Source organism: Chelonoidis abingdonii, chromosome 3, assembly GCF_003597395.2.
Source record: "Chelonoidis abingdonii isolate Lonesome George chromosome 3, CheloAbing_2.0, whole genome shotgun sequence".
Lineage (NCBI taxonomy): Eukaryota > Metazoa > Chordata > Testudines > Testudinidae > Chelonoidis > Chelonoidis abingdonii.
Window position 1 is genome coordinate 216,354,755 of NC_133771.1, and position 21,443 is coordinate 216,376,197.

General features: G+C 47.5%; 1 long non-coding RNA gene across 5 annotated transcripts in view; it reads left to right on the forward strand.

Moving 5' to 3' along the window:
- Nucleotides 1-21,443, forward strand: part of LOC116819120 (uncharacterized) — a 198,243-nt gene that overhangs the window by 63,075 nt on the left and 113,725 nt on the right. For all 5 annotated transcript variants that reach the window (XR_012655648.1, XR_012655649.1, XR_012655650.1 and 2 more), the window contains exon 2: nt 20,841-20,950. This is a non-coding gene — a long non-coding RNA (uncharacterized LOC116819120). The remainder of the gene's footprint in view (nt 1-20,840; nt 20,951-21,443) is intronic.

Sequence of the window (21,443 nt, forward strand, 5' to 3'; positions counted from 1 at the left end):
CCGACTACTGCTCCTGTATGTACTGTCACATCCCGAGGGAACGTTATTGAGTTCACTAAGGCAGCAGAAAAGATTTGATGGGTGACTACTAGACAAGCATGCCCAGAGCGTTGGCTTTGCCAGAGCCCAGCTTGCAACATTTCTCCCCCAGAGCTGGGAGCTGGAAGGCCATCCCAAGTATCCACTGCAAGCACTCCCCTTTGCATCAGAATCCCCACCTCTAGCATGGCCAGCGTGAAGACGGTGACTGTTTGAACTGGTGAGGTTTGTGTGTGCATGTGAACACATTTCATGGGATGAAGTGGCTTCTGTAGGAAAGAATGAGTCAACGTTATGAAAATAAAAACCAGCAAGCCTTGCAGAAGCGAGTTCAGTGGTGTGCGTAACACTTTCACCTGCTGTCTTGCACGGTTCCAGACGCTCACTCTCTTCTGGGCTTTCTCCTGTGACGCGCTCGCTGCAGTATCAGTAGCTTGTGCGCTTCCAGGGGTCAGCAACTTGACGTGGGACAGCTGGGCCGATCAGCACCACTCAGGTTATCCCTTGTTACTGGTCAGTATTTGTATTGCCACAGTGCCTGGGAACCCCAGTCCTGGATCAGCTGGGTGCTGTACAGAGACAGACCCAAGAGATGGCCCCCGGTAAGATGCATCCAACTTCCATTCCAGTCTTGATTTAACCCCTGAGCCAGCAGGGAGGGTCGAGTCGCAGAGCTGAGCTTGGCTTTGAGAAGGGGGAATGTCTGAGTAGTTCAGCAATAATCTGCCTGTCAGTGGCCAAAGTCCTATGCAAATGGACAGTAATGCCACAGCCAAGGGCTCTTTATCCACAAAGCAGGCTGCAGACTTTACCAGAAATAAAAACTCAAGCCCTTTGCAGCTAAAGGCTGCTTAGAGTTGAGCATGTCAGATGCAGTTGCAGCTTCTGGGACTGTGGCATTTACTTAGTGAACCATAGTGACAGTTTCATATCGCAGCTCGGGCGGGTCTCAAGGAAGCTCACCCCAACACAGCTGGCAAGAGCCACAGAATGCGCTGTGAGGAAAGGCCAGGAAGGATATTTTGAGGGATAGCTGCCGGGGAGCTACCCGAATGCTGTGCCTCTGACCAGAGAGAACCTGCCTCCCCTCAGTGTTCTGGGCTCATCTAATCTCAATGCAGTAGGCTCCCTTCTCACCTTTGTAAGCCGGGGAACTTCAAATCCACAGGCACTGGTGCTTCCCTGGCTGCTCTCACCAGAAAGCAGGTGGCCGTTGGGTGTTGGTCCCATCAAAGCAAAAGCTACCCCTCTGCTTTCTGGGCTAAGCGTCTCCGAGCTTTGAGAGGAATTCCTGGATCCTGGCACAGCAGGTATGCTCTCAGACCCCCTCAGTTCAAGAGGGATGCGGTGCGAATGGACTCCCAACTAGGCAGCATGGAGCATGGGATCCTCTCCCATGGTCCGGTGCGATGTTGACTGCAAGGTTTGACCTCTGACTCGGGTGCTGGAGTCACTGCCCTTCCCCTCACTGGGTTCAAATCTCCAGAGAAGTTCTTGAAAACACAACTGAGCAGCACCCAAAGCAATTTGTGCTCCAATTCCACACTCACCAGGCCTCTGATCCAGGCTCCTTGTAGCTGAGAGGTTCTACTGAATTCGGAGCACCTGCCGGGCCATCAGCAAGAGCTCTCCGCTAAGATCACAAGGCTTAGTTGTCATGGGTGCCCCAGCCGTGCTCAGGAGGCTCCGGGCTGGCAGTGTGCACACTGGAACCCAAAGCGGCTGTTGCCTGATAGTGTCGGGGTGGCCTTCCTTGCCGTTGTGGAAGCTCTGGCTCTACAAAAGAAGGGAATTTTCCTTTCTCCACTGCATTATCCCTCTCTATTCGCAGACTGGAATTCCGGAGCTGCGAAGAGATTGGGAATTTACTCTCCACCCTGTAGTCCAGAGTTATCTACCCAGATAAAGCACCCCCTTGGCATGGTCATCAGGAAGCAGGGTGCAACAGATGTGCAGCCTACAAGACAGCAGGAAGCCTAGAGCAGGACAGGAGCAGAACTTAAAATCCATCTGGGTGCTCTTGCAAACATTAAGACGACATGGCCAACATTTTCAAGGGTCCCCTCATTTTAGATGTGCAGCTTGGAACACCCAGGCCTGAGTTCCGAGATACCGAGCACCCATGGAGTGGGCTCCCAGACATCCAGGCACTGGGTTTCCACCCAAATGGTCCAGAAACCTCCCTGTTACAGTCCCGACTCTCTCAAGTGGATTGCTGGCAAACCAAACTTTCTAGAAGAGAGTTGAAGCTAGAGATCCGACAGATAGCTATCCTTGCTGTGGGCACCGATAGTCTTTTCCTTCCCCTTCACCAGCTACTTGTCTCTTTTTTAGATTGTGGGTCTTTCTGCCAGGGCTTCTCTCTGGCTGTTCATGGTAGACAGTAACGAGGGCAGGTGCTAACCACAGGACAAATACATGAATAGAAGGCAAGATTGGAGTTTGGGAGACGTAACAAAATAGACTGGGTTTAGTTTTGCTGCACTAAGTATCCAGGCTGTTATCAAAGGAAAAGAAGAACTGCCATGTTGTAAGGACTAGTGTGTGGTTTCTGGTTCATGGCTTTCTATTCTGCATTTATTTTAACCCCCCCCCCCGACATAAAAACACAAATGTATGTTTAAAAGTCACCCGAAGTGTAGATCAAAACAAGCTGTGAGCCCCACCCTCTCAGCAGAGTGTAGATTGCTTTTCAGTCTCAAACCCAAGTTTCTCTGCCTCCAAGTTAACTTTTGAAAAGATAATCTTTTCTTGACTACATGTTGTTTTATGCCTTGGCAGGAAATCCTAATACTCACAGAAGAAGGACTTCTTGGATTTAAAGCCCTGGCATTTCTCCACGGCGACGTTGGCTAGAATCCAAATTGGGTCAAAATGCCAAAAAACATTCCCCGTGTTTGCCCGAGGCTCACAGTCCTCCGGCCTGACTTCTTAAAATGAAGAAACTCTGGAAAGAACACTGTTCGAATCAGTCATTCCTAACCCATTTGGCAGCTCGAGGAATCAAACTACAGTCCCTCGAGTTCAATGAGATTAACATGCCAGCCCACTAATTTTCCTCCAAAGAGCCCTGGAATGAATATAATACAGCACAACAATGCATCAGCACCGATGTTACGACTGAAGTGGATTAGCAGGGCTTTCAGAAACTACCTCGCTCAGTTCTGTCTGGGATCAGCAAAAATGATGAAAACACTCAAATTAAATTAAACATTTTTATTAACTGGAGTGGAGGTGTGGGGCAGAGGGGAAGAAGCGTTTAAAACTTCATTGTGCAATGAGACAAATTGGAGTTCTGCTGGCGGAATTGTCCTTGGGGCAGCATGATGTCATTCAGTTCACAAAATAAAACGCTAAATGAATGGCCACAAGCTGCATGCACCTTATCACCACATCAAATGCAACAGGCCTCTTTGTTCCGAACCTCTCGGTGATGTGGCGGTGACTGATACGGCAGATCATTATTTGCAGTGGCGAGGAGAGGGAAGTGATCTCTCTTTTTTCCTGGACTCTCAGCTGGAAAAGGATGCTATTGGGTTCACTGAGTCTGAAGCAATGACCGAGCATGTGTGTGCTCCGGATTCCACTCTGCCACCATGGACCTAGCTCTATTTACGCTGCACTTTTATTTCCTCTCTTTGGTGTTGGCAACTCTGATCCACACTCGAGTCTTCCAAATTTCAGAGCAGAGGTCAGGAACTTGATTGAAAATGTCCTCTTCCTCCCATTGCATAACAGCTGGGAACCTCACAAACCCTGCTGCATGCCCCAGCATGGTGCTCTCCTGAGGGTGGGGAGAGAGGGCTAGATCCTTTCCTGACCCTTCTAGGACAGCCTGTGATGTGAGGGAAGATAAATGTGCCAATTGGGAAACATGTGGTGCCTCCTCCCCCATTGCACAGTCCAGGCAGGGCAGCAAGAATTTGTTAGCGCAGGTGAAAGGCAACAGAGGAACTGAATTGGAGACCATATCCTGCAAAAGATTGTGAGAACTTGTGCTGGGTTGGGGAGTGCTGGGGCTGTTGTTCAGGGTGGTGGTGGTTGCTGAATGCGGGGGGATGGGCTTGTGGTTGAGGCATTGGACTCGGGCTCAGGAAATCTAGATTCAGTTTTTAGTTGTGCCATACGTTTCTCGAGTGACCTTGGGCAAATCACTTAATCGCTCTGTGTCTCAGATCTGTGACCGTCTGTACCCCTATATTCACCCTTTCACAAGACTATGATAAATTTTGTACAAAGTGTGCCTTGTGAGGAATCATTTGAAAAAACACATTTTACCAGGACAATAATGATCAGCGATTTATGTGTGTGGCAACATTGCATGTAAAGTTATAGGATTCCTCTGTGTGGTATTACCAGGCATGTTCAAGTCTGGGGGAAGCAGCCACAAACCTGTTCCCCAGAGAAAAAAAGCCAGCCAAGGCCTCAGCCAAGTGTCAGCAAAATCAGAGAGACCATCACCTGGTTAAGTGGCCATTTTTTGGCAGGAAACATGACGTGGATGAAAATCTACATCTTGACAAAGAAACAGCCAGGGGTTCCCAGCCACTCAGACTTTCCATCTCCTGATCCTCAGCTGCAGATGATTCTCAAAGAAGCAAAAGAGCTATAAGAAAGGGGAGCAGATGCCCCTGGTTATTCTTCCCTCCCATCTACTCACGACATTGACAGCACTTGAAGAACAAAGGAAACAGCTTTGGATGGTGGGAAGGATCCTAACTGAAAGATTCTGCCAGTAAGACAGTCGGTGGACCTGGTGAGAGGGACCTTTGCTTTGAAGTCACTCTAGGCATTACTTGTAACTTACTTTAATTTTCTTGTAACCAATTCTGACTTTTATGCCTCATTACTTGTAGTCACTTCAACTCTATCCTTCTGTTGTTAATAAACTTATTTTATCTAGACCCATGTGTTTGGATTGAAGTGTTAGGGAAGCTCCTTTTGGGATCACAGAATTTGTACTTATCATTTTCTGTTAATAAAATGATGGGCTTTTGTTGTCCAGGAGAGGGCGGGGCTGGACAAGACGCATGGGTCTGGGGGAAAGTCTGGGACTGGGAATTTGCTGGTGTTACCCTGCAGTGTAATTTGGGGTAGCTGACTGTAGCACTCACAGTAGGACTGGGAGTGATTTACACGCTGGAGGCTGGATGTAGACGGCCAGGAGTGGCTGCTCTAATAGTAAAGAAGTAGAAAAGGCACCCCAAGTTGGAGAAGTGAAGGGACATGGCTGTCCATCAGTCCAGATTGTACCCTGGGTAATGTCACAATCTTCCACCTGCAAAGTGTTCAGAGGGGTGTTTGTGAGACAGCTGGATTTGATGGGGATGGGACAGCTGTTAGTGGCAGCTGCAGTCTGGATCGCAGGCGGTGACATGGGCGTGACCTTTGGTAACCTTGCGCAGGGCAAGCTCTGCAGAAACACACTGCAGCCTCTCAGCCAGCGCCTCTAGGAGAGACCCCTTCATCACAGGGGCCAGAGGTGGGCAGTGTAACCCTGAATAGACAAACAATGACACCCTGGATTAGAGATATTGTGGTTGGGGGCTGCTGCAGGGACATCTTAGCCCCCCCCCCCCAACTCAGCAGGAGCAGTGTGCACAGGCTCTTGAGGCCCCACATCCCCTCTGCTGAGAGCATGGGAGGGAGGGTGGGGGAGAGGCTGTACCTTCCCTCCCCAGCCCTGGCACCTGCTGGATCCTGGAGACCATGCGTCTTGGCAGGAGTTTTCAGTTTCCCAGGCAGCAAGGTGACACCCCCCTGGACTAATGTCCCCACCAGACAGGAGCAGCATGGGCAGTGCCAGGGCAAAGTCTCTCATCCCTCGGTGCCCTTCTGGAGATGGGTCTCCTCGAGGGGATTCCTCTCAGCTTTTCCCTCTCTGCTTAGCCTGCTGCCAGGGTGCCAATGGACTGGTGGGGGTGGGGAAGGACATGGAAAGTGGTTAAAAGATGGGGTGAGGTCTTTCACAGGCCAGACACATTTCACAGGATCCTGAGGGAGGGAATTGAAATTCAGCTGGACCTGGGGCCTTAACTCCCTTAGGCTCCTGCGAGATCGCAGCCCCATCTACTGTCCATCTTCTCTGAGGCTGCATGATCCCAGAGGTTGTTCTACCTTTCTGTTCCAGACACCACAGACAGACTCAAATAGCCAAACAGCAGCATTTCCAAAGGACAGGATCTTGGTTGTTGGTATGTTAATCTGTGAAATTAGAAATAAAATGGGAAACAAACAAATAGCTATTGGGGTGAAATCCTGGCTCTGTTGATGTCAATGGCAAAACTCCCCTGCACTTCAGTGTGGCCAGGACTTTAGCCTGCTTGTGATCAGCAAAGTCCTCCTTAGAACGAGATTGGATATAAAGTGAGCCGAGAGCTTTGCCCTCATTGGGCTTTGTCAATCAGTGGGTGGAACAGAGGGTCTCCTTTTCATTCCGCTTCCTTCTCTGTACCTGATTGGGACAAGGGAACAATCTTCCCTGGGTCACGACCTTGTCACGTTTCGGATCTAGTGTAGAACCAAAACCTGTCACAATATTCCCCAGGATCAGGGCCAATAGTTTGAGGATTTTGGTTCTGTTCAGAAAGTCACAGCTGCATCATCTGTGTGGATAATTTCATTTTCCCATTCAGCGATTCTGTATGTTTTGAGCTAAAGACAGCTGAGTTGCCAAGCGTTATGTGATCAGGTAAATAATTTTGGAAAGGCACCAATCCTGAGAAGGTTACCCTTCCTGTAGAATGGCCTGTGATAAGGAGAAGGTGTTCCTGGTGCAAAAGGGAGCAAAGAGAGGCTTTTGAGGGGAGAGAATACTGCATCTGATATGTTTTTTAATCACAGAGCCTTGAGATCATGGGGCTGGAGTTTGGAGTGGCAGGACGCCAGCTGCAGACAAGAGCTGGCTCTTTGCTTCCCTCGTCTTTTTGGACAGCCTTTTGGAGCCAATTTAAACTCCCCTCATCCTCTCCTTTGTCTGACTTGTCTTTGTCTTGCTCTCTTTCCTAGTCTCTTAGAGTCTAATTGTGCCACCCTTTACTCCCGTTGAGTGGTGTTTTGTGAGTTGTCAGTGTCTTACTATGCTGTGTGATTTCACTCTTATGGGTTGGCTTAAATATTGCAGTTCTTACTGAACTTACATTAAAGCGTGTTGTAGCCCGAGATCTTTCTGACTGGCACTTTCAAAGAGACACAAGCACACAGTATGTCCAAAGAGCAAAGCAAATGCTTTTCAGAAATGGTGATTTTCAAGGAGCTGCAGGTTTTGGCATTGGCACAGAAGCTGTCAGAGCAAAGTTGGTGGTTTCTGGCAACTGGGCAGGGGACAGTTGGGGTTTTTGGTACCGCTAGGAGACAGGGTTTGGCTTTGTGGGGCTAGACATTAGCTAGAAGTTCCTGTTGAAATCATCAGTGGTGCAGTAGTTAACAGTAGCAATGTTTGAAAGTGACCATTAAATTGGCTGTTAAGTTACATGGTGCGATCTGCACCTTACAGACTTCATTAGGCTGTTGGTTGCGCTTAGTTTGGGTTTCCAAGTTTTTCTTCCCAGCCCTCAGGGACAGAGCGGGTGAGGAGAGTTTTGTCCCCTTGGCTTCAACAGCACAATTCTGCTGTTTGGGGTGGGTTTGGAGGCCAGTCCCATCTGCAGAACTGAAGGGCTTTGGGTATAGCCGAGACGGGATGTCTGGGGGAAATATGTTCTCTGCCGAGTGGCCAGGCACCATATGTATTCAATTAGTTGGGACCCCATCCAAAAACTGGAATTGTACTGTGTGAGCACTGCTGAGATCCAACATGGGACCCTTGTGGACCATAAATGGCAGCCATAGGCAGAGGAGCTAGCACTTATTCTCTGCATGGACAGGCAAATGATATCTCCATGGCTCCTTCCCTGTTCAACTTCTAATGCTTCCTATGCAGCTGGCAGCAGGCCTGTTAGACGAGCCAAGAGGGAGATCCCCTGAGCAGAGCTAGTAGGAGCTCTGTGAAATTTGGCCCAGATCCTCAGAGGTATACAGGGGATCAGTGGGGGTGAGGTACCTAAATATAGGCTCTGGGCCTTTGCCTCCTTTGAAAAGTCTCCTTTAGCCTCCTGAGCACTGCCCGGATGTTTAGAATGGCAATGATCACACTAGTAATGCTTCTGTAACTTCTGGGCCATCACGTAAGATTGCCGCTCTGTATTTGTGGGAAAACAGATGATGATGTCTCATCATATGGTGAGAACACTCCTTCCATTCCCACTAGTACCTCCAGAGGATGTTAAAGATCAGAGACTAAAGTCAGCTATTTTCAAATCAGCAAGGCTGGATACTGGCATCCAAAGAGTTTTTAAAGAGCTGGCCAAGGAGCTTGCTGCACTGTTAATGTTGCTTTTCAATAAGTCATGGTGCACAGGGGAAGTTCCAAAATACTGGGGAAAAAGTCAATGCCGTGTCAATGTTTTACAGGGGTAAATGGGATGACTCAGGTAATTATAGGCTTGTCAGCCTGACATCAATCCCAGGCAAGATAATGGAGCAGCTAATACAGGACTCGATTAATAAAGAACTAAAGGAGAATAATGTAATTAATGCAGATCATCATGGATTTATGAAAAATACATCTTGTAATCGCATCCAAAAAATCAAGTTAATTTGAGAAGTTTGGTTGATAAAGGGAACAGTGTTGGCATAATAGACGTAGCCTTTTGTAAGGCGTTTGACTTGATACAACATGACAGTTTGATTAAAAGGGACTAGAGCAATATACTGTTAATACGGCACAATTTAAAGGGTTAGAAAGTGAGTAACTGATCGGTCTCAAAACATAATCTGCGGTGTTGTTGTAGCCGTGTTGGCCTCTGGTCTCAAAATGTCACGTACTGTTATTGAGTTGGTGTGTTTCCAGTGGAGACCTGCAAGTATTGGGTCTTGCTAGTTAACATTTTTATCGGTGCCCTGGACGGAAACCTAAAATCATCATTGATCAAGTTTGCAGAGGGCACAAAAACTGGGGGAGTGGTAAGTAAGAAGAGGAGGACAGGTCACAGATCACTGTGAATCAGGATTGCTTGGGAAAGTGAGTGGAAGCAAACACTATGTGTTTTAATATAGCTAAATGTAAACGTACATATCTGGGAACAAAGAATGTAGCCTTGCTTACAGGATGGAGGGGCTTTATCCTGGGAAGCAGTGACTCTGGAAAAAACCTGGGGGTTGTGGTGGATAATCAGCTGAACGTGAGCTCCCAATGTGATGCTGTGGCCAAACAGGCTAATGCAATCCTGGGATGCATGAACAGGGGAATCTTGAGTAGGAGTAAAGAAGTTATTTTACCTCTGTGTTTGGCACTGGTGTGATGGCTGCTTGAATTCTGTGTCCTGTTCTGGTGGCCACAATTCAAGAAGGGTGTTAATAAATTGGAGAGGGGTCAGAGAAGAGCCATGAGAACAATTAAAGGATTAGAAAACCTGCCTTCTTATAATGACAGACTCAAAAAGCCCAATCTATTTAGCTTGAGAAGGTTAAGGGGTAATGGTTACAGTCTAGAAGTATCAATGCGGGGAACATATATTTAATAATGGGCTCTTCAGTGTAGTAGAGAAAGCTCTGACATGATCCAGTGGCTGAAAGCTGAAGCTAGACAAATTCAGAGAGGACACATTTGAGAATAATTTACCATTGGAACAATTTGCCAAGGGCCATGGTGGATTCTCCATCACTGACAATCTCAGAATCAAGATTTAGATATTTCTCTAAAACATCTGCTCTACGGATTGTGTTGGGGCAGGTCTCTGGCCTGTGTTATCCAGGAGGTCAGACTAGGTGATCACAATGGTCCCTTCTGGCCTGGGAATCTATGAATCTAGTTGAATTTGTTTAGTTATGACTGTCCCCAACCTTCTCCAGATATACCTTAGATTCAAAATAAAATGCAGCATTAAAACCGCTCTGTGATGGCTTGAACTCTAATGTTAAGTGGATGTTTTCTGCAGCCCATAGAGCTGGGCGTGGTATCCCAAAGTCATGCAGATGGGAATTCACTGGGCTAGAGTCTACCTCTGTTACGGCTGCTGAATTGTACCTTACTGTGGGAGGAGTCTCTCTGACGTCCACAGGGCTGCTCGGAGATTCAGATGCTGCAGAGCGAGGGAGTGACCATAACTTTTATCATTATTAGAGCAGTCTTTACTGCTTAGAAAAGTTAAATACATTGTTGGGGAAGCGGGGAGTTTGAGAAGGTCCATTAATTTTGGAATTTGGATGTGGAAGGGAGAAAATAATTATTCCAAGTTCTGGCTTCCTCCATAGCAAGTTGTACCAATTATCAAAACTGGTTCTGCAACCGAGTGACCAAGGATTATGTTAGAGTGGGGCAGCAGCTACATAGATACTGCTTACAGCATAAATTTGAGCTCTGCCACTTCCCTTAGAGCTCCATGTGCCCCCCACCTCCATGCTCCCCTTCCCTATTGGATAGACTTTCTAGAGCTGGGCAGGAAATGGGTTTCCCCCAAAAAATGTTGACTCCCCACCCCACCCCACATTGTGGGTTTTTCCTGTCAAAACACTGAACATCCCCAAACCAAAAATGTTTTTCAGAAACTGAAAAGTGCAAAATTTCCACCAAAAATCATTATGTTTGGGGAGTTTGGCCAAAAATCTTCAGTTTTCAGTGGCTGTGAACTGCAAAATTTTCTGTTTTCAGATTTTGAGGAAAACACTATAAATTGAAAACCGATGTTTCCCGCAGCATTTTGCATTTTGCCAAAATCCCTTTTCCACTGGAACATGTTTTAATGGACAAAGTTGGACCAGCACTAATATCTTCCCCTGTTTACAAGGCCGGGCACTGTTGGTAGGTTACATCCTAATTCCTGGTCATCAGCACCTCACTACAATCATTTTAAAACACCCAAAAATGTACACATTATCTCAGAACCTGCACTTCAAGCTGGATACATCACATATTTTGTTGCAACATGAAAACAAAAAAAGTTGAGGGATATTTTTAGATTTTAATTGTTTAAAAGAGAACGAGTATTAAACATTAAAAGGACAAATCTGAGTCACGTCGTAACAGCTTCACATCCAGCTGTAGCTTTGGGCACTGTCTAAACAGCATCCGACTTCGCATGATCAGGATACTTTCTGCTGAGTAAGATCAAACTGTTTGTACTCTCTGAGAGCTGGAACTCTGAAGTGGCTATTAAGATCTGCGTAAGCTGAATAAACTTTGAGTGCTCCTCTGAGCCACGAGCTATCCTCTTGAGATGAACCATGTGTTCCAATGACTGAAAATAATAGAGATCCCGTTTATATCCAGAGGAGAAACATTGTGTTCTACTGTTTTGGTGACTGCAAGGTAAAGCCAGTTACAAGGCAGGCAGAAAACTTTTAACAGAGAACTAAGCTAGGTGTCTTTTGGCGCATTGCCCAAGGAGTTCTGGTCGGCATGAGCAAGTCTGCTGTATCCTTACTTGACTTGTTTCACAACATTTTACAAGGTCGTGGGGTGTGTCAGCAGCAGTCTGGGTTCTCACAGCCGGGATCAGCTGGGGCCCGGAAGTGGACTCTTGGGCTTTGTGTGTGAACACGCAGGAGGAAAAGGAACTTTTCTGCTGTGTGTGGTCAGAGAAAAGGGCCACTTTGGAACTCTGTGCAGGAGTGGCAAGTGGACAGGAGGTGGCAAGAAGCCCTGTCAGCCCTGGCCCTGCTGACCAGCCCCTGCACGGTAGGGGAGCACCCTTCTAGTCCCTTGCTCTCCTGTGCTAGCCAGCTGCTCGTGGGAGGCTTAGCTGCACCCTTGCACATGGAGAAACTATTAATGAGCACAGCTAAGGGAGTTTGCTTTGGAGCAGCTAAACATGTTCCCTTGCTACAGTGACGAAGAACGGCGTTTCCTGACAGGAGCTGCCGAATCCAAACAAGCTGGGCAGTTCAGATCTTGTGTTCAGCCAGCCAGCCCGCTCCTCAGGGCAGCAATTTCCCTGGATTAGAACCTGCAGCCGAGCGCTTGCTGTTGTACTCTGGGTGCTGCATTCAGCCGTGCTCTGTGCAGGTGCAGCTCCGTCTGGAGTCCAGGGAATGAAGACCAAAACCTGACTGTGAGCCCAGATCTCTTCTGTAGCCTCAGTTATCCAGGCTTTGGGAGATTCATACCGACAGAGTGATAGCTCTCTGTCACGCAGAGAGATCTCCCAGAGACGCAGAGTCTGAAACGCCCAGCGAGAGTCAATCCCCATGTGATCCTTGGCTGAGGAAGGGATGTCCGCTGCCCTAAACCATCAAGAATCACTGGCCGAAGCTGTTGGAATGGGTAGGACACCATTAGGGCCCAGATAAGCCAGGAACGCCCCCGATGGGACAATGCAGAACTGGTGAGTAACCGTCCTGGCACCCAGATTCCATGCACTGCACTCCCCTGGACTTCAACAGCACAGTAAGCAGCATGAAGCACATGCCCACCACTTCTCCAGGGGAGGAATGGCTCCCATTGCAAGGACGTGGGCTGTGGAAGTAGGGTGTTCTGGGAGACACAACGTGGCTGGTAGCCCGGGACCCTCAAATCTTCAGCCTGGTGCAGCCACTGACCCGCTGTTGTTGCTCCTGGTGTGCTCTGGTAGCACCTGGGGGCCCCAAGTGGAACCAGGGCTGCATGGTGCCAGGCTCTGTACAAACAGAGGGCCCAAGTGTTATCCGCCTGTGTGGACCAGCAGGCTGTGTGCAAGGATCCTCCCTGCCCTGGAGCAGCCTGTGCACGGGGGGCTCACAGGAGCAGCCTGCGCAGGGCTCTGTGCGAGTTGCGCCGTCCCTGTGCAGAAGAGCCGACAACAGAGCCAACAACGAGTGTGTGAGCGAGCGGGGGGAGGCGTGCTCCTTGCCAATGCCCTTTGATGGAGAAGAGACTTGACCCTGGTTCAAGGATTCTTCATTCGCCAGCCAATCTCACTTGGGAAGAGAACTGTATAGGCCACTGCCTTGTGCCAGGGCAGCTTCGGGCAGCTGGACTATCTCAAGCTGGGGGTCTTGTCTGAGTACCTCCTTGGCTGGCTGGGAAGCAACTTCCTCAGCTTCCATTTCCTGGGTCTCAGATGCAGCTGTAAACCTGAGTCTCATCTTGGCTTTTCTCTGTTCTGGGCCAAGCCTCCTCCTGCACTGGCCATGGGGCAGGCAGCCTACCCTCTGTGGAGAGGGACTGCTGTGTGGTGGGTGCTCCCCAGCCCTCCAGGAATGGGGCAGGCTGGTCAATGGGGATCCTCTCCCCTCCTCCTGGGATTCCATCTGGCTCTCTGTGCACCACCGCTGACCCAGGCTGTGACTCCACAGCTACAGAGTGTGGATTCGTCCAGGCAGCCAGATCAAACACTTCTTCAAAAAGATTTCTTGACCGGTATTTATTCAATGTCCGGTCTGTCTCCCCCTGCTGGGAGGGAGATTAACTGACCGTTGTGAGTTGGAAACAAAGGTCCATCACTGGAATTCAGTGCCAGCTTCCCCAGAGCCAATTATTAAATCAAGGCCAAACCAAAATCAGAATGATACTTTGTGAAACTTGATCTATTTTCTCCCTTTACTGTAGTGAATGATGCCAAATCCCACTGTGCTCTCATCTGTGGTCTGTTTATCTAGCTCTGTTTGTTTTGCTTACTGTACGTTAAATATATCCTGCCGTGACTCTGGCCATAGGCTTCTCTTATTAACCCCAGGGGCGGGCGGGCGGGCGGACGACAAGCAATGTAAACTGGCCTGTCCAGCCGTGGGAGTCAGTGTGGAAAATGCCAGTGTTGTAAGGGTTAAGGAATGGGGCACTGGCCAGGAGACCATGCTCAGACTGCAAATGGGCATGAAGCATTTGAAAACTGCCCTTCTTAATGACCTCTAACATTTGTGTAAATATTTGGCCTGTTTAAAAAAAAGGGGGGGGGAGGAGGAAAGGAGTTGAAGGCATAAAGTCTGAGCTCTAGAGGAGGGAAATGTCCATTCTTGGTGCCCATTTCCCTGATTGCAGCGTCCCAAGGAGACGGCCAAGTCAAGGCTATTAATGGAGCCAGCAGAAGCCTAGAGGGAAATGTAGCACAAGAAACTGTCCCAAAGGGATCTGAGCTCGTGCTCTGACCCCCGACCCCACCAGGCTGGGGCTGGGCAAGTGGCAGGGCAGTGCCATGGCAGGAGGACAGTGTGAAGCTCTCTTGCAAGCACTCTCTGCAAGACGGGGTGTAGGGCAAAGAGCGTTTGAAGGAAGGGAGAGTTATGTGGAGTGGATCATTGCTTTGAAAGAGATCTAGGGGTCATAGTGGACCACAAGCTAAATATGAGTCAACAGTGTGATACTGTTGCAAAAAAAGCAAACGTGATTCTGGGATGCATTAACAGGTGTGTTGTAAACAAGACACGAGAAGTCATTCTTCCGCTCTACTCTGCGCTGGTTAGGCCTCAACTGGAGTATTGTGTCCAGTTCTGGGCACCGCATTTCAAGAAAGATGTGGAGAAATTGGAGAGGGTCCAGAGAAGAGCAACAAGAATGATTAAAGGTCTTGAGAACATGACCTATGAAGGAAGGCTGAAAGAATTGGGTTTGTTTAGTTTGGAAAAGAGAAGACTGAGAGGGGACATGATAGCAGTTTTCAGGTATCTAAAAGGGTGTCATCAGGAGGAGGGAGAAAACTTGTTCACCTTAGCCTCTAATGATAGAACAAGAAGCAATGGGCTTAAACTGCAGCAAGGGAGATTTAGGTTGGACATTAGGAAAAAGTTCCTAACTGTCAGGGTAGTTAAACACTGGAATAAATTGCCTAGGGAGGTTGTGGAATCTCCGTCTCTGGAGATATTTAAGAGTAGGTTAGATAAATGTCTATCAGGGATGGTCTAGACAGTATTTGGTCCAGCCATGAGGGCAGGGGACTGGACTCGATGACCTCTCGAGGTCCCTTCCAGTCCTAGAGTCTATGAATCTATGAAAGGGACTCAGAAGACCGGGGAGGGCAGGGAGCTGTAATCCTGGGGACTTCCCCTGGGGAGTTTCAGATTGACCCTGACTGAGAGCCGAACATCGCCGCTTGTTGTTACACAGAGTACTGCGAGGTACAGATACTGCTACAAAGTGACCCACGATAGCTACGGTACAACCATCCAGCCAATAACAAGAAGGAAAGATTTACTATACCAGATCAGGCCTTTGTCCTTCTGGACTCTGTGCTGTGTACACCCTGGAGAGGACCATGGGGAAAAGAAACCTCATCTGTTCAGATACTACTGTAAGCTTTTTGGGGCAGGGGCTGTTGTTTATGTTTGTACAGCCCCCTACACAATAGGGGTGGATCTGGTTTGAAGTTACTGCCCTATAAATGGTAAATACTAATAATGCTGTAATTGTGGACGTGATGGGGGAAGTGCAAGAGGGTGAGATGTTCCTTTTTGACTGAGAAGGAGATTTTGTTCTCCTCCTTGCTATCAGAGCTTGCACAGCCAGACCTGTCATTAGTGGGCATGAAGGTAATATGGAGGTCCTTTTGTAAGCCCATCTGCAGCGTGTGTCCCATCATCGCCAGCAGCAATGAACCCACAGGGTTATTCTACTCTGGGTAAAGTGTTTCCTTTATACTGGCCTGATTTTTACTACTCTTTAATTTCATCGTCGCATGTTTTTCATACTTAGAGACAGGACAAAAAGGGAATGAACTGATCAATTGTCATTCTGCCCTTTATCGTTTGGAATCACTTCATCGTGTCTCTCTTCAGTTCTCCTTTTTATGTTAAATAATCCTAGCTTTCTTCATCTCTCCTAATATACATAATTCCCAATACACTTCTGATGATCCTTGTTGCCCTTCGCTGGGCTATTTCAATCTCGGGAACAGCTTTCTTAACATGAGATAATCAAATCTGGACCTAGATAAGAGAGAAGCCAACTTCAGTGTACAACATGTCACTATCATAGTTTATATATTTTATCTTACTTTTTTTTCCCTAATGCACTTGAGCACTGTGTTTGTGTTAGTAACTACGGAAATCTGTCCACAAGGACTCCAGTCTTTTTCCAAAAGAGCTCTCAATTTGCAGAATCCATCTGGAATAGGAAATCTTGGACTCCAGTATTTCAGCCAATATATTTCATCTTCTGTTTATCCAAGTTAAATGTCACCTGCTACTGTCCATTCCCTTAGTGTCTCCAAATCTGCTCATGATGGACAGCCAAAAATGGAGGCACTCCAAATCAGAAGTCATTTTAGAAGGTCTTCCTTTGTATTTGGTTTTTTTTTTGGGAAGCAGTGGGGTTATTTTTGCAATTAGGCACAATATAAAGCAAATGCTTTAGTGCAAGTTAAGGATAATCGTTAACAGTTACTATATCCTTCTCTGGTTGGCACTACTTAGACCTGGCCTGGAGCACTATGCTTGCGGGTCTGCAATAGAGTCCAGAAATGGAGAATTTCACCAAACCATGGAAGAAATTGCAAAGCAAAAGTTGTGCAGAAAGATCATGGCAGATGCTCCCTCACCCTGTGGCTTTCCGACAGTCCAGGGCAATCAGTCAGTCTTCTCACCCAGGGAAGACCTCAGTGTGGGGAGTTTCCTGGATTATGCAGATTTGAAAGAGTTGGCTTCATGACACACTCTTGCCCCAGGAGAGGCCTTAGCAATGGAGATGGAAGGTGGGTGAGGTCATATCTTATCTTTTTTTGGGCCAGTGTCTCGCCAGCAGAAGTCAGTCCAATAAAAGGTATGACCTCACCCATCTTTTCTCTCTAATACCCTGGGACCATGATGGCTAAGGGGGAAGGTGGCCTGGAGATAGCACTGTTGTGCTCTGGGCATTAGGGGCCATTGGCAGTGGAACAAATGGCTGCTCTAGCTTGCCCAGTGGCTAGCAGCCCTCTCCCCACCCTCCATGCCTGCACTGAGCAATGGAAATGAGAACTGTGCCCTCAGCACAGCAGGAGACACAGTAACTGCCTATCAGTACAGAAGGGGCTGTTACTGAGAGAACAGGGACCAGTTAGCCATATTAGTCAACAAAGGCAGAACCAAGAAGGAAAAAAAGGACCTAAAATTCAGCAGCAAACCTTTAGGATTAGAGCTATGGGGAAATCCTCCTAGTCATTAGATGAGTGCATCGAATGGAAGAGGCTGCGTGAGGAGGCTGTGAATTTGACAGGCACCATCTATCAGGGATGGCTTCAGGATAAGGAAATCAATTGTGGCACAATGCCGGGTGCCGGGAAAGGTGAGCCAGCAGAGCTTCCTTTCAGCACTAATGATTGCACGCCTGAAAGACCGTGTCTCCCCAACACGGTAGAACTCTGGCAAATCACCGTTCAGGAGCTCGGAGGTCAGAGTTCCTAAGACACCTAGCTACTTGTCTTTTTTTCCAAACAGTGCCTGTGTGAGTGGGCTCTCCGACATTGTGCAGCTCAAAAGTTTTCCTACAAAGAAATTTAGGACATGGCATTTCATATATTAATGAGAGTACTGGGTAGCGACTTAAAATTTGCATGCATAGTTGCCTTGAAAACATACAATCGCCTTAACAAGTTAATGTAAAAAAAGAGGAATTAAAAATATCCTTGAATGAAAGTACAAGCTACACCATATTTGCTTTGCTCCACAAATCCAGCTCTAATGAAACTGTCATTTGCTATTGTTTTCCACTGTACAGTTTGTTAAATTAGGGACATTTTTAATTTAATAAAACAGGTGACTATCCCCAGCAGGGTGTAGTGGGAAATGAGAAACCCACTGACAATGTCACGTTTCCTTAGATGGCTTGTCAGATGCCAATTTTAGCTGATGCTCTCTGATGGCATATTTTCAGTGCTGCTGCTTCCTGTTGTGCTTCCTTATTGTCCAGTGCCAAGTTCTGTACGTGAATCCCAAAGCGAACGTTAGTGCAGAATTGGGGGGAATCATGCTGGAAGAGGAAAGTCTTGGAATGCCCACGCCCATCCCAACCACATTGTGGTGGCAACACCACATTGGGCTTCTTAGAGCCTTTTCTTTGCTCATTCTTAATGGCTGGGCAGCGGTAGGGCTGGCTATCACTCCTAATTACATAGTAATGCAGGAGTTAAATGCTGGTGGGGAGGATGTTAGAACATCTTGAGTTTATTTGCCACTAATCTTGCAATGCTGGGTTCTTTCTTAATCCTCAACAAATGTTGTCCCCTTGACAACATATGTGGTAAAAAGTTATGATTGTGTGTGGAAAGAGCGTTTAGAAAGGGGCTTACTTTTTCCATAGCTAAACACATTGTTATCCTCCAAATTGTAATCTTATCATATTTAAGTTGTTCCACATAAGTAGACCTATGTATATTTTCAGTAGTTTCAGCTGAAACCTGTTAAGAACAGATGTGCATATGATTGCATGGCAATGATCCCTTACAATGTATTTTTCCATGAACAAACATTATTATTTGCTCCTTGGGGGAAAGAGAAGAAGAAAGGAATGGAGCCTTCATTAAGGGGAATATTAAATTGAGTGGCTGGGCTTGTTACAAACAGTGTTTTCTAAATAATTTTCAAATAGCCCTTAAAGGACATGAAGCATTTGGAACACAAAAGGGCTTTCTGGAGCGGACCTAGATAAGGCAGGGACAGGATTTGGGATACTTGCTTCTGCCTCTAGAGTGGTGAGGCGTTCCGATTGGACGCTTCCAGATAGGCCACTCTAGAACTGTGGGGCTGGTTGTTCTAATCAGGTGACAAGCAGGCAGATGCGCCAATTAGATTGCACCAAAGCAGAAGGGCTCTTGGTCCCACCTCGGCTCTCCTGTTTTCCCCCGTTCTCACTCACAGTAGGTCACAGAGTTAGCCAGGATGAGAGTGTTCCAGAGTGAACCACACTGAAAATAAACCCAAAGAGAGAGTGGAGAATATCTGTCTCACTAGCAGGGAGTAGGGTGACCAGGGAGCAAATGTGAAAAATCAGGACTGGGGGGGGGGGGGGGGGTGTAATACGAGCCTACATAAGAAAAAAGACCCCAAAATCGGGACTGTCCCTATAAAATCGGAACATGTGGTCACCCTAGCAGGGAGCTTCTTCAGCCCAATGCTGGGCAGTTCTTGTCTCTCTATCCCTCAGGACTCCAGACTTTGGAGTGAGGCCATCTCTGCTGCCTCCCGCCCCCTTCCCGCCGCTTAATTTGGACTCTGAGCTAATAGAGAAGCCAGTAGTGCTGACAGACCAGCTCTGTGCTGAACAGATGGGAGCCTAGATCTTCTAACGTAGTTAGGCAACGAACACAGTGGTGTAGTGGATAGGACTTGGGTGTAAACTTCTCAAAGTCTCCTAAGGCCCATTTTCACTTTTGAAAACAAGGTTAGGCCCTAGGATCAAATTTGCAAAGGTCTTTAGGCCCCTAGAGATGCAGACAGGCACCTAGTGGGAATTCCAACAGCACCTGAGTGAGTTAGCTGCCCTGAGCACAGTGGACGCATTTGAGGCTAATCGCGCTCAGTGGTGCCAGCAATTGTGGGGATGACACATCCTTGGCAGTCTCTCCGGATTCTTTGTCCACTGTGACGAGCCTGAGGAGAAGCCAGCTAGCTCCGTAGCTGCTCCCTTCTCCATCTCACACTTGCTCATGTCTGTTGGGCAGTTGGAAATTAAGCCCTTGTCGTGAATTGACTACTTTGATCTCATTAGTGTTGCGGGATGTCTACCCATGGGGTTGAGGGCCTTGTTTTGAGGGTCTGCTCTCAAAGGCTGATGCTCTGCAGGGTCAGTATGGTCCTGTTGTGAGGTGTTTGTACTGAAACCAACCAGCTGCAACAATCTGGTCAATTCTCCTTGTAGCTGCAATGGCCAAAAGTTTCTCTGCCAGACCAATGAAACCTTGCAGAAGGGCCATTCTGGTGTCCCCTCAAAGGCTACTGGAACCAGAGAATCTCCAGAAGGCCCCAAGGAAAGTTACTGGGAAAAACCTTTCTTAAAAGAAGCTGGCAGTCTTCCCCCGCATGAGGCAGTCCACATTTCTGAGGGCTTAGCGTGGTTTTATTATACGCTTTTCTCTCCAGTCATCGCAAAGGTGGCCCTTGGTGGCTTTGCCTCAGAGGTCACCTCGGTTCTCAAATGACCTGCAGTAAATGAAGCTGGAGCTGCCAGATGGATTGTGGTGTTTGCATATTTAATGAATGACAAAATTCATTTTTAAAATGTAATCGAGCTGCTGCAGGCTCTCTGCGAAGAAGCTGAATCCAGGGCATTTGCTGGAGAACTGATGTCTGGCTCTTGTGCTCAGCCTGCCTAAAGTACAGGTCTCTCTGCCGTGCCACCTCTCGCAGGTGTTCTTAGGGCGCCAATCTCACTCCGATGTTCTAATTTATATTTCCTTTTTTTACTGTGCTGGTTCATTGGGAGGAACGAGGTACAGCAGGTTGCCTCAGCTTAACACGGGAATAATGATACTCACCCTCCTTTGCAGAATGGAGCGATCCAAGTGAAGTATAGTATTAGTCACCATGATATTGGAATCACCTGACCAGGACTCGAGCCCTGAGGTCTATTCCTGACTCTGCTCTGCTGGGTGGACTTGGGCAAGTCTCTTCCTCTCTCTCTGCTTCCCTTCCCACCCTGTGTCTGTCTTGTCGATTTTAGATTGTGAGATCCTCAGGGGAGAGATGGTCTCTCGCTAGGTGTTGGTATGTAGTCTGGGCTAGCACAGTGAGACCCTGATCTTGGGTAAGACCTCTCGGTGCTATTGGAGTACTGATCCAACATCTAGGTTCCACTGCCCAGAGTTACAGCATCTGGTCCCTTTAAAAGTGAACACATGAGTCGAAAACAGATTTTTCACTCCAGGCCTTTTCGTTTTCAGCTTGTCCAGATGAGAGAAAGCCACATTGCATTCTATTGCATCAGACAATGCAAGTCGTGGGCTCACCAGCACAATGATTACTGTCCAGACACAGCTGAGATCCAGAAGAGGTATGTGTCTAAAAATATCAGCGTGTGATGAACGTACAAAGAGACCATCTTAGCTGTTTTCCTTGTTCAAAAATACAGTTGGGCCAGATTCTCAGCTGCTGGAAGTCTGAGTACATCACATAACATGGGGGTGGAATATTAATTTATCATATGTACACTCCTATATTCTGCACACATGATTTTAAATTAGGAAACTGTTTGGAAAAATAGGTTTGGGGTTTTATTTTGGATGTAGTCCGCTGAGCAAAGCCACTTTCCTTGCCCAGAGTTGTGAGAGACCCATAACCAGCTCCTGTCCTTCACCCCTGCATGTTTTCAGAGAAAACTGTGCAGTGCCCATGTGTGGAGGCAGAGTAGATCTAATGCTGCATTTGATATAATGTAGATATGATGCTGACATATAGAGCATGAGCTCATAAACTTACTCGGGCCTTATCTTAGGAATTTGTCCCCCAAAGCGCTAATTGACTTCAGCTCAAATGGACTTTTGGTT